Genomic DNA, 13,283 nt, shown 5'->3' on the forward strand with positions numbered 1-13,283 from the left:
TAGAGATAAGAATTTAAAAGGGAAATAAACAAATTCTGAGTGAAGAAATGTAATAACTGAGATGGAAATTTTACTAGTGGGCTGCAACAGCAGAGATGAGCAGGCAAAAGAAAAAATCAGAGAATTGGAAGATAGGACATCTGAAATTCTCAAGTCTAGGGAGCAGAAGAGAAAGGATAAAGAAAGTGAACTGAATCTAAGAAACTTAAAGGATACCATCAAAAGAACCAATACTGGCAGTGTAGGTTCAGCCTCAGACTGCTGCAAGAAAGTGAATATTTCAATAAAGTGAGCCAAATGAATGTTTTGTTTTCCCATTGTATATGAAAGTTACATGTATACTACACTGTAGCCTATTAAATGTGCAATAACATTATGTCTAGAAAAACAATATATATTCCTGAGTTAAAAAATACTTTATTACTAAATGCTAACCATCATCTGAGCTTGTAGTAAGTAGTAATCTTACTTTGATGTTAATGGTTGCTGACTGATCAGGGTGGTGAAGTCAGGCTAACTGTGGAAACCTCTTAAAATAAGACAACACTGAAGTATGCCACATCAATTGACTAACATTTTACTCACATTAGAACTTCTTTCAGGGTTTCCTGGGCGGCTCAGTCAGTTAAACATAGCCTTTGCCTTAGGTCATGATCCTAGTGTCCTGGGATCAAGTCCCCCATCAGGTTCTTTGCTCAGTGGGGAGCCTGCTTCTCCCTCTGCCTGCCGCTCCCTGCTTGTGTGCTCTCTCTCTGACAAAAAAGTAAATAAAATATAAAAAAAAAAGAAAGAAAAGAACATCTTTCACACTTGGAGTCAATCCACTCAAAACCTGCCACTGTTTTTACCAATTAATTTTATGTAATAGTCTAAATCCTTTGTTGTCGTTTCAACAATCTTCACAGCATCTTCACCAGGAGAAGTTTCAACATCAATAAACCATTTTTTTTTTTTTGCTCATCCATAAGAATCAACTCCTCATCTGTTAACATTTTATCATGAGATTCCAGCAATTCAGTCATGTCTTGAGGGTCCACTCCTAATTCCAGTTTTCTTGTTATTTCCTCCAAATCTGTAGTAAGAATAAATACAGTATGCATCAGTTAAGTTTTCTAACTTATGAAAGTGTGGTTTTGTGGCTCCTTAAAACTCACAAATAGTAATACCACTGATCATAGATCACCATAACAAATACAGTAATAACGCAAAAGTTTGAATTACCAAAAGTGTGATAATTACCAAAATGTGACAGAGACATGAAGTGACCAAATGCTTTTGGAAAAAAGGTGCCACAAACCTTCAATTTGTAAAAATTGCAGTGTCTGTGAAGCAAAATAAAGTGAAGTGCAATGAACAAGGGAAAAAAAAAAAAAAAAGAAACCTGTATGCAAGTTATGGGAATCCCAGAAGAAGAAAGAAAGTGGTAGAGAGTTTATCTGAAGAAATAATAGCTGAAAACCCCTGGATTTCATGAAATACGTGAATATACAAATCCAAGAAGCTCAATGAACTTCAAGTAGGATAACCAAAAGAGATATACGTTAGGACACATAATCAAACCATCAAAAGCCAACATCAAAAGGAACCCTGAAATCAACAAGAGTGAAGCAGATCATCATGTACAGGTGATCCTTGATAATATGATTCCCTAATTTCTCAGCAGCACTCTTGGAAAACAGAAGACAGTGGGATGATATGTTTTGTAAGTATTGAAAGGAAAAAGAAAACAGAATTCTGATAGAGAAATTAAGACATTTCCAGAAAAAAGCAAAAGCTGAGAGAGTTCATTACTACTAAACTTGCTCTATAATGAATGTTAAAGGAAGGCTTTCGCAGATGAAGGTTTTTCCAATACCACCACATAATTAACTTAGTTCTGACACTATCTACCTGAAGATCATGTCAGGTACAAGAGGTTAAATGTTCCATCCTATAAGACTACTCCCAACTTTCCCACTTAGATGTCAATCCCAAGTCCAGTTTGTCACCTATGCTTCTGAGTGATCAGATGTTCCCATGATCCCTGCTTGGGTTTCATTAAGTTACTGGCATAGCTCATAGAACCTAGAGACACATTTTACTTTCTAGAGTACTGGTTTATTGTAAAAGGGAAAACTCAAGAATATGCAGATAGAAGAGATGCATAGGACATGGTCAAGGGCACAAAGCTTCCATCGTCTCTGAGTACCTTCCCATGGTCACCAACCCAGAAATTCTCTGAATTCATCCTTGAGGCTTTTATGGATGCTTCATTACATAGGCATGATTGATGAAATCATTGGCCATTTATTCAACTTTCAGGCCCTTTCCCTCTCATAAGGTCAAAGGATGAGACTGAAAATTCAGATCCTTTAATCGTATGATTGGCTTTCCTGGCTACCAGTTCCCATCTTTGGGTTATATAAGGACTTTCCAAAAATCGTCACATTAACACAACGAAAGACAACTTTATCACTTAAGAAATTCCATTGGTTTGGGGAGCTTTGTGCCAGGAATGAGTGAAAACCAAATATGTGTTTTTTATTATAAATCATAACATCACACCTTCAAATAGAAATGAAAGAATCTTCGAGAGTAAGATAACTCAAACACAGATGAACATACAATGACCTCTGGATAAAATATATATATAAGAAAATATAAAAGCCAGTGTTATAATAATTTTGGATTTAACTCCACTTTAACTTCACTTCAAGATTTATGGGACAAATGCATACAGTGTAATTGTAAATCTATATAATTGGGTATATAGTGTATACAGATATAATTTGTGACATTAATAGCATAAGGGGGTGGAATTGTTATAGGAGTAGGGTTTTATGTGATTGAATTTAAGTTGGAATCCGTTCGAATTAGATTGTTATAACTTTAAAAGTGTTATATGTAATCATCATAATAACAACAAAGAAAATATATATAGAATATCCAAAAAAGGAAATGAAAAGGGAACCAAAATGTTTCTCTACAAAAATGAAACACAGGAAGAGACAGTAATGGAGGAAATAAGGGACAGAAAATGATATAAGACTTATAGAAAACAGCAAAAAATGGCAAAAGTAAGTCCTAACTTATCAGTAATTATTTCATATGTGAATGGACTAAACTCTCCAATCAAAAGACATTGGTTGGCAGAATAGATTTTTAAAAACTGAACTATAGTCTGTCAACATGAGACTTACTTTAGCTCTGAAGTCAGAATTAGGTTGGGAGTTAAATGATGAAAAAGATATTTCATGCAATTAGTAACTAGAAGAGTGCTGGAATGGCTAGTATAAACCAAATAGACTTTAGGTAAAAAAATGAGCACAAGAGACAAGAATACATATTGATAAAAGAGTTAATTCACCAAGAAGATATAAAAATTATGAACATATGTGATATACAAAATATCAGAGCTCCAAAATGTATCAAGCAACATTCATAGAATTTAAGGGAAGAAGTAGCTTAAGATAACAGTAGGAGACTTTCAAAAATGCCTACAACAACCAGACAGAAGATCAATAAGGAAACAGTGGACTTGAACAGTACTACAAACCAACTGGACTTAACAAGACATACATAGAACACTCTACCCAATAACAGTGGAACACACAGTTTTCTCAAATGCACATGAAACATTCTCCAGAATAGACTCTGTGTAAGACCACAGGATAAATCTTAATACATTTTAAAAGACTAAAATCATATGAAATTTCTTTTCTGACCACAATGGAATGAAGCCAGAAATCAATAATAGAATGAAAACTAGAAAACTCACAAATATATGAAAATTAAACAATGTACTCTTGAGTAACAGATGAATCAAAGAAGATAAATCACAGGAGATTTAGAAGTGAGTTGGGGGAAATCGGAGGGGGAGACAAACCATGAGAGACTGTGGACTCTGAGAAACAAACTGAGGGTTTTGGAGGGGAGAGGGGTGAGGGTGAGCCTGGTGGTGGGTATTAAGGAGGGCACATATTGCATGGAGCACTGGGTGTGATGCATAAACAGTGAATTTTGGAACACTGAAAATAAATAAAATAAAATAAAATGGAGAAAAAAGAAAAAGAAAATACCTTGAGACAAATGAGAAGGAAAACAGAACACAAGATACAAAAACTGATGGGATGCAGAAAAGCAGTGCTAAGGAGGAAATTTGTAGCTTATATGCTTATGTTAAAAAAAAAAAAAAAGGAAAAAGATCTCAGATCAATAACCTAAACGAACTCTTTGAGGAACTAGAAAAAGAAAAGCAAACTAAACCCCAAGCTAACAAAAGGAAGGAAATAAGAAAAATCAGAGCAGAACAAGACAGAGATGAGAAAAACAATATAGGAAAAACAACAAAACCAAAATTGTTTTTTTTTTCCAAAATTTTATTTATTTGTTTATTTGGAGAGAAAGAGCGAGCACATGCACAAACTGAGGGAGGGAGAGAAACAAACAGATTCCATGCAGGAGCACAGAGAGTGTCCTGGGGCTCAAGATCCCATGACCCCGAGATCATGACCTGAGCCAAATCAAGAGCCAGATGCCCAACCAACTGAGCCACCCAGGTGCCCCTAGAGTTGGTTCTTTGTAACAACCAACACAATTGACAACCCTGTAGCTAGACCACGAAAGAGAGAGAAAACTCCAATAACTACATTAGAAATCAAAGAGAATGTTAAGAACATCTGTATGTTTAGATTAGATAATCTAAACAAAATGGACAAATTCCCAGAAATGTACAAAACTGAATCATGGATAAATATAAAATATGAATAGACTTACAGCTAGTAAGGAGATCACTCAATAGTCAAAGCCCCAACAAAAAAAAATGTCATGGGCTAGGTGCTTTCACTGAAGAATTCTGCCGACACTTAAAGTTAACACAAATTTTCATCTCTTCCAAAAAATTAAAGCCGAGAACATCCTAACTCATGCCATATAGCCACAACTACCCTGATAGAAAACCCAGCTAAGATGCTACAAGAAAATAAAACTACAAACCACAGTCGCTTATGAATATTAATGCAGAAATACTCAACAAAATACTAGAAAACTGAATTCAATGGTAGTATATAAAAAAGATTATATGCCATGGCCAAGTGGGATTTACTCTTGGAATGCAAGGATGATTCAATGTACAGAAGTTAATCAATGTAAATACATCACATTAGCAGAATGAAGGATAAACTCCCATGGGACCATCTCACTTGATACTGAAAATGCATTTGACAAAATAACAACTATGACTTCTCTTTATTTGGGATGTGCTATGTACGAAGCTCTACATGAGGCATTTAATAATGTTTTGAATCCTCAAGCCAACACCCTCAAATATGTAATAGGATATTATTGCATCCCTCTTACATATGAAGAAGCTGATGTTTGGTCTTCAAAAATTGAAGTCATGGGGCGCCTGGGTGGCTCAGTGGGTTAAGCCGCTGCCTTCGGCTCAGGTCATGATCTCAGGGTCCTGGGATCGAGTCCCGCATCGGGCTCTCTGCTCAGCAGGGAGCCTGCTTCCCTTCCTCTCTCTCTGCCTGCCTCTCTACCTACTTGTGATCTCTGTCTGTCAAATAAATAAATAAAATCTTTAAAAAAAAAATTGAAGTCATTTGTCAAAATCATATCTACACAGTAAGGAGTAGAGTCAGTAGGTATGTTCTAGATTTTCGCGTTATAAAGTCTAAAGCATTTCTCATGTTTTGTGGTTTTTGCTCCTTTTTCTAAAGAGAATCAAAGTGAAGTTTCCAGGAGCTGATTTGCAAAAAGTCAATCAGCAAAAGCCCATTGCAAAAAGTCATCATTAAGGTGATGGGCTAATAAAATGGCCTTTGGTGTCTTCATCCCTGTCCCCATCCCCACTGGTAACAATGTGCTACTATTTTGGTTGCATGTTAACTTTTGTTGCTGACTTGAGGGTCTGACCCAAGTCACTCCCATTCTGACTTCGGACTGCTGGATGCCATTCCCCCCGCTCCACCCCCTCAGCTCCATCCAGGGCTAGAAGGGTTTGCGTGGACCCAGCAGCCCAATAATGGAGCAGGACCGCGGCACGCAGCTGCAGAAGCAAAAGAAAACACAAAGGAAGTTCACAAATTGAGAAAGCTGGAATCAATTTGGTTTTGACTCAGAGTCATGCTCTGTCTCTCTAAAGGATTGGTGCCAGCTCCCTGAACTTGGGTTATAAATAAAAGCCTGAATTAAGAGTTTCCAACTTTTAATGAGTTTTAATAGGTATATTGTCTAATTTCCCAACAAACTGATGAAATGCAGATCTGCTAAATTGTAAAAATGCCTACGACATTTGTTTACTTGGACTATTACAAGAAAAGAGATCTTTTGAGATTATATCCTTTTTGTCGTAAACCTCAAAAATATGCTCCCGAGGACTTCTGACATGGTACATCTTAAACTTTTACAATCCCTTCTGAATGTATTCCCTTGCGTTAGTACCACCGCAGCTGGGGAGACCGCATACCTGTTAGGCCGGGAATCCCTGCTTTGTACCTGGGAAGGGGAAGAGCAGATGGGGACTCAATCTTTGTGGTGCTTAGCCTGACACTTGGGTTTTTCTCTCACTTGGAGATCTGGGATTTCTGGGGAGGAGACGCTGGAATGCAAACTAGTTGTTGTTGGGAGTTATGCACAGAAGTAACTCCACATTTTGCTTAGGTACCATTTATTGACCTCTGCCTTCTGGTAGTCTTACAACATCCTTGCTCTGTTACTGGCCACATGCATAGAGGTCATTGGACTGACAGTAACAGGAGAAGCCTTCCCTGTAAATCAAGCGATTAAAATGGACCCAAATGCTATGCATGATGTTAATGGTGGCTGCTCTACCAAGGAGGTTTCATATTATGCCAGTTTCATAATTCCAACCCAAGTTCTCTTACAGGGACCTGGTTTATTAAAGATAAAGCCCAGGCGCCTGGGTGGCTCAGTGGGTTAAAGCCTCTGCCTTCGGCTCAGGTCATGATCCCAGGGTCCTGGGATTGAGCCCCGCATCAGGGTCCCTGCTCAGTGGGGAGCCTGCTTCCTCCTTGCTCTCTGCTGCTTCTCTGCCTACTTGTGATTGCTGTCTGTCAAATAAATAAAATCTTTAAAAAAAGAAAAAGAAAGATAAAGCCCACCTCCCCTATCTCCCTTAAGAAAATGGAAGGTTAAAAAAGCGGGGGCTAAGAAAAAAAAAAGAAGACAACTTTCGTTTATAGTTCACACCAGGTCAAGTGACTTCTGCTATCTTCTCTAGGTTGCACGTTTTAACCACGGAAATAGAGCTGCATACATTAAGCAAGAATTTTCCTATCACCGAGGAAATCTGCTTATTAGGTTTGCCAGAAGCTGTCCTGCCTCCCGGCCAAAATGACAGACTGGTGAATCCTCGGCCACTGGGTGTGGGAGGCTTATCAGCTTCTCATCTCTGAAGATAGAGGGTACAAGTAGGTCACAGGCAAAGGCACTGGTGGCCTCGTTTCAGTCCCACCTCCAGATTGAGGAGGTTTGGCTTCTTAAGCTAACCTTCGGGGTCGAAGCAAGGGGAGGGGGCGAGTTAGCAGGTGTCTCTGGAGGCCAGGTATCTCTGAGCACCAGCAAGAAGAGGGGCAGTAAAAAGCCCCCTCTGGTGCTATTAGAACCCCATCTCTTCCCTACCAAAATTCTTCCCAAGCCTTTAAACAAAAGACTAGCAAATCCAAAGATCAGTTCTGCTCTCTGGAATTTTTCAAAATCCATCCCACCCTTGTGGGTTGGAGGAGACATCGTCCTTGCCCGCAGAGAGGACTGGCCACTAGCCTCCAGTCATGCCATGCCCGGCTGCATTTCTGAGTTCTGACCAGCAGCTAACTCTGCTGTCAGCGTTAACTTTTGTTCAAGTTCAACTCTGGAAATATCCTTCCTTTATTCTCCGTTTTCCCTTCCTCAACCCACTCCACACTCCCCTGTCAAAGAAAGCCTTTGTAGAGCCAAAAGTAAAATGCTGCTTCAGAGCGGTCTCCATTCCCGGGGGTAGCTGCCATTCTGCAGAATGGAAGAGGAATGTGCCCTTTCATTGTATAATCATCACGTCTACAAACAGCGGAGACACCCCTTACTATACTGGTCGGTGATACACAGACGCATGGCTGATGAGTAATCAGCGTGACAGTCATCTGGGGATAAGCAAGAGAGAACAATGAGTAAAAACGGATCCCAAAATATAAAAATGACTATCACAAACCTCGAAAGATGTTTTCATCGTAAACTGAGGTTTTTGTTCCTTGATCAATTCCTCTGCTCTTTTATTCTTTATTTCTTAAAGTCTGAAGAGCTGCCCCCATCCACACCTGCTCTTCAAGAGCAAGTGGGAACCCTCACTCCCTGGTGCTCTCTGATGCAACCCACAGCGGGGCTCCTGGAGGGGTGGGATCCCACGACAGGTGCAGCTGGGTCTCCCGAAGGTGGGAGTGCTGCGAGCCTGCATCCTTCTGGTAAAGACACTTCCCCTCCACTTCACAACACTAAACCCACTTTCACAATATGTAATGCAGATTTTCAGGTGACTCTTCAAGCCGTCATTTCTCCACTGCGAATTTAGGATACTCTAACCAGCAATTTGCTCATTTTCAATAAAAGCTAACACGAAAGCAAGAAATACACAATTTCAGGGAAAAAGGACAGAACTTGACTTCTTTCCCTAATTACTACCTGTGTTTTTCCCCTTCTCCTGTAGATTACGAGCATCAACATTGATAAAAGGGCAAGCGTCTTGCCTTTGGGGACCAGAGTGTTTTTGACGGTAACAGCACAAGAAGTCTTGGGGTGGAATGTCTTGGGAGCAGTTAAAGGTTAGCAAGAGAGCCGATAGGCCGGCTACGTCTTTGAAGAAGGGCGGTGTTGTGCACTGTGGGGCCAGGAATGAAGTTACGGGAAGCTTCCAGCCTCTTTCTCCAAATTTCCAGACACAGCAGGTACTGTTGCAAGTTGCCTGGGGCCAGGCACAACGGCACCCTGGGGGCAGACGCGATGTCACAGGCTAAGAGTTGCTCCAAGCTGAAAGGCTCTTTATAGATCCTAAAGACTGACTTCCTTAATTTACTGGCTAAGGCCTATGTAACCTAACTTGGATTATGCACAAGTGTATTTTCAAGCCTTCCATACCTTGTTAATCATTTTCACATATATGACGTCATTTGTTTCTGTCCCCACAATTTGAAGTACCCATACTCGTCCCATTTTGCAGTTGGGGAAGTTGAGGCTCAGAAAAGATCAGGGCTAGTTCTAAATCATAGAACAGCAAGTGGTGGGGCAGAGACTTGAGTCTCAGTTTTATAAATTCCGGGCCCTTGTCCCTTTAGGCCACCCTGTCCGTACCTAGAGCAGCATGTCCTCTGGGGAACATTTATTTTATGCTTTCTAGGTGTCTGGGACTGTGCATAGCTCATAATCTGGGCTCCTGCTATGTGTGAGCCATTAATAAAATAGTGTTGATGAATTGTAATAAACTTTATTTTTTTGGTTATTTTTTAATTTCGTTAAGGAAATCAATAAAAGACTTGGATTTTGCCCCCCTTCATTTTCTTGTACCGGTAAAAAGTCCCATTTTGGCTCATCCCATGAAGTTGATACAAATGCACCTTTACACAGACAATGATACAATCTCCTGGGAGGTACCTGGGAGAGTACTGAATCCAACTTTGTCATCTTTAGAGAGGAGAAAATTCACACCAGGAGCTTCAGTTCAGTTCTCCGAGGCCACCCAGCTAGCTAGCTGCTGAGCCAGGACTGAAAATCAAAATGTCTGATTGCCAGTTCAGTTTATAAATAGTTTTTAGCCAAGAGTAGCTTGGTTGTTTCATATTAGTGCTTCTCTTTTCAAGCTTTTCGAAGAGGATAGGATAAAAAGAGACACTTTTAGGTCGAAATGTGTGTGTGTGTGTGTGTGTGTGTGTGTGTGTATCCAGACCTACAAGATCAACAACTAAGCACGTTCATCTGAAAGAAGATGAGAAAAAGAAAAACTAGGAGCATTTCTGTTCTCTGTTACATTTGTCCTTCCTAATCAAAACCATGTGAGAAGCTAGAAAAGAACGAAGAGCCCCGTGTGATTGCCAAAGACAAAGAAGGGACAGTGGAGAAAGAAAAATGAGGGAACAGGGAAGCAGAGACCCAGTCTGATTTCCAACATTTTAGCACACAGTCACACTTCCAGTTCTTCATCAGATAAGAATGTTTTGCGCAAATTGGGGCAATTTATGCTGCACAGGAAAGCCTGTAGCTGTGCTCTCAGCCCACCACTTCCTGTGGGAGTCAACGAAACAAGCTCAGCCCTTCCATTCCTTTGACCAAAATGCTTCCAAGCCCGAGGAAGAACCTCACCGCTCATCCTGCCATTTGGTGGAAGGAGTCCATGGTCAGCCCCTGACAGCTGTTAGGGAAATATTGTCCACTTCTCAGGTGTTTTCTTCCCCATCATGCAGGAGTGCATGTCAGTAAGAAAGCTTAACCTTCTTTTGGCTCCCTGCACTCCAATCACTCATTATTCATGCAAGTTAATTCCTTGCAGTTGTAATTGTAAATTTCCTTTTTCCATGACAATGCAAGCACTTTTAGGTATGGGAAAAGGCCGCCTACTTGCTTGCAGCTGACCTCCATCCACAGTCCCTTTTCAGCAGGGCTCCAAAACCTTGCATTCAGGACGCTGAGACAGGAAACGTTCACGGGGAGGCTGCCTGCTGAGTTTCATTCCTTGGATTTTCATTCTTAGATCAACTTTTCACGAGGCCAAATGGCAAAGACAGATAAATGATGTGGCGTCATTTAATTCATTTTACACCAAAATTCACAAATTTTCATTCATGATCATCTTCAAACTTCTTTCCAGTAGTCTTCTGACCTACTCTTCTTTGTTCCTGCTTCCCTTTCTCCATGATCAACCCCTTGCTGATAATAATAAGATCCCATAGTGGTTTTCCAGGTGCCACCACAATCGCCAGGGACATTCTGTCATCCCTCCATCCCTTTTGATGTCCCCGTGTGTCTGAGATGGGAATGGGAAGAGAGTGCAGCTGACTCACCTGGTTCCAGTCACCTGGTCCAAGAGTGCTATTCTTTCTGTCTGGTTCTTCCTTGAGTGTTTTCCTTGTGGGCTCCTGCCCCTCACCCCAGTCTGATCTCCTCCTAGGAAAAATGCTGCTCTGGTTGGAAGGTTCTTTGGGCCAACCAAGAGCCCTCAGTGTCTCCTGGTCTGCAATAACAAGAGCTCACCCCAAAGCTGATTCTAGGCTGGCTCTACGTGTATAAGAAGCAAGACAGTAACTCTTTGTTCAGGGATGGAAGCCTGTGAGATGAAATGGCGTGTCCACCATCCACACAATTAGTGCAAACCACAGGACTGAAAAGACTCAGCTCTGAGCTTTAAGTCAGTTCTCTTTCCAGCATCCAAGTTCTAGTAAAGCCAAGCTGCATGGAGCATCAGCAGAGGGTCAGTGGGAAAACTTTCTGCTCAGAAGACTTTGTCCTCTGGTTTTTTTTTATTACTTTTCTTACTGAATAAGAAGAATTATTTATTTTCATTAGGAAATCTAAATGAGTAGAAAGCCCAGAAACCCTGGGTGGGGATTGCATAATTTATAGAGAATTCCATGGAGGGCAGGGGACAGGAAAAGAGGATGACTGAGGCAACCAAAAATTCCAGAAATGAAAGGAACCTAAAGATCTTCTTCATAAATTCCAGATTCTTCATAATCTGAAGATATTCTTGCTCAGTGCTTACACCATTTTTAAACCCAGGTTCTTAGATAATGCTTTTTTCAGTGAAGCCTCTATGTATCTTTATAACACAAGGTTTTGAGTAATTTCTCTTGCATTTGGGATCATGAAGATATGCACCCTTATAGATTCTTTTGTGTCCCAGGAGGACTAGGTAACTTGCCTTCTACTATCTACCAAGGATTCCTGTAGCACGATGTTGCAGAGAAAGACAATGCCACGAGATGGCCTCCCTATAGATGGTTAGCTGCCTCCCCAAGATAAGAACAGGTTTCCTGTCTTCAAGTCAAGAGCTTTATCCTCTATAACATTCTGAGTCCCTAGAGTTCAAATGTATCAAGACTGTGAGATGTACTTAGTGTTTTCAATTCTTCAAATTCTTTAAAGTGCTCAAAATATTTCCTTGGGGAGAGTTATTCTATTCTTCTTCTGGGAAACAAGCACATGGTATATCCATCTTCCACATGATTCTTTAGCCAGAGAGAGAAACATTGATGTTAGAAGCAGAGAATAGAGCCCCAGCCAAAGTCTTGATCTGCCTCTCAGCAAAGGGGAGGGACGTGAATGAGGATGAGACCTGCATAAAAGAAGGCCCCCATGACCACTTGAATTTGGCATAGTAAGAAATGATGAGGACATAGCCCAAAGCAGCATAAAGCCTAATTTCCAGATTTAAAATTTTAAGAATAAAACTAATCAGGCAAGTGAAACAAGAATTAATAAATGCTTGTAAGTGCCCCAGGAATCTTTAGAAATTTAAGCAACACTCTATAATTAATACATATGGGATTTTTTTTTTTTTAAAGAAAGAAAAAGTACAGCTGTACAGCGGACTCACAAAGGAAGACAGAGGGTTTCATCTTGAAAGCTATAAAATGATCTCTCTTTGAGAATATGAAAGAAGGTAGATTCAGACTGGAGCAAGCCTGGGAACTGTAAGGGACAGGAAAGGACAGTAGTCCCTGGAAGGAATGTGTGAGCAGAAGGGTTATAAGAACTTTTATGAAAGGACTGGAGAGAAAAGAAACATGGGAGGCCTATTAGCAAGTCACAGAAAGATGGATTTAATGACGAACATGACATTCTTGAGATAATGAACTCTATCATTAAATTCATCTTTTAAAAGGAGGAAAGAAAATATATCCCAGGAATATGAATACATATATATTTGGTGGGAGTGGGATAGGTAGAATCTGAATCTTTGTTAGATTGGCCACTAGTAAGCAAGCAAATTTTAAAATAAAATGAGTTCAACAGCAAGCAAAACTACCCTGTGGTGTGGGAAGTGGAGAGGGGGAAAACCCTGAAGAGGAGGGGTGGGGCATCGGGGATCCGGTGATGTCCTTTTTCTGCACCTGTGCCAGATTACAGAGGGGGTGTTCTTCATGAAAATCTGGTTGGCTGTTCACTGTGACCCATGTGCTTTTATGTATGTGTAACAAAGGACTAAAAAGTAAAAGAAAAATGAAATAAGATGGAAGTTTTAAATAAGGTAAACCTGAGAAGTATGGTGATATATAAACCAGAATCAAAGGTGGGGTGGTAAACTAATGAAGTCATAA

General features: G+C 40.3%; 1 long non-coding RNA gene across 1 annotated transcript in view; it reads right to left on the bottom strand.

The window, feature by feature from the left end:
• Positions 1–900: 900 nt before the first annotated feature.
• Positions 901–13,283, bottom strand: part of LOC125096184 (uncharacterized) — a 41,290-nt gene continuing 28,907 nt past the window's right edge. Inside the window, exon 3 of the long non-coding RNA XR_007126096.1 lies at positions 901–1,072. This is a non-coding gene — a long non-coding RNA (uncharacterized LOC125096184). The remainder of the gene's footprint in view (positions 1,073–13,283) is intronic.

This window comes from Lutra lutra, chromosome 3, assembly GCF_902655055.1.
Source record: "Lutra lutra chromosome 3, mLutLut1.2, whole genome shotgun sequence".
Taxonomy (NCBI): domain Eukaryota; kingdom Metazoa; phylum Chordata; class Mammalia; order Carnivora; family Mustelidae; genus Lutra; species Lutra lutra.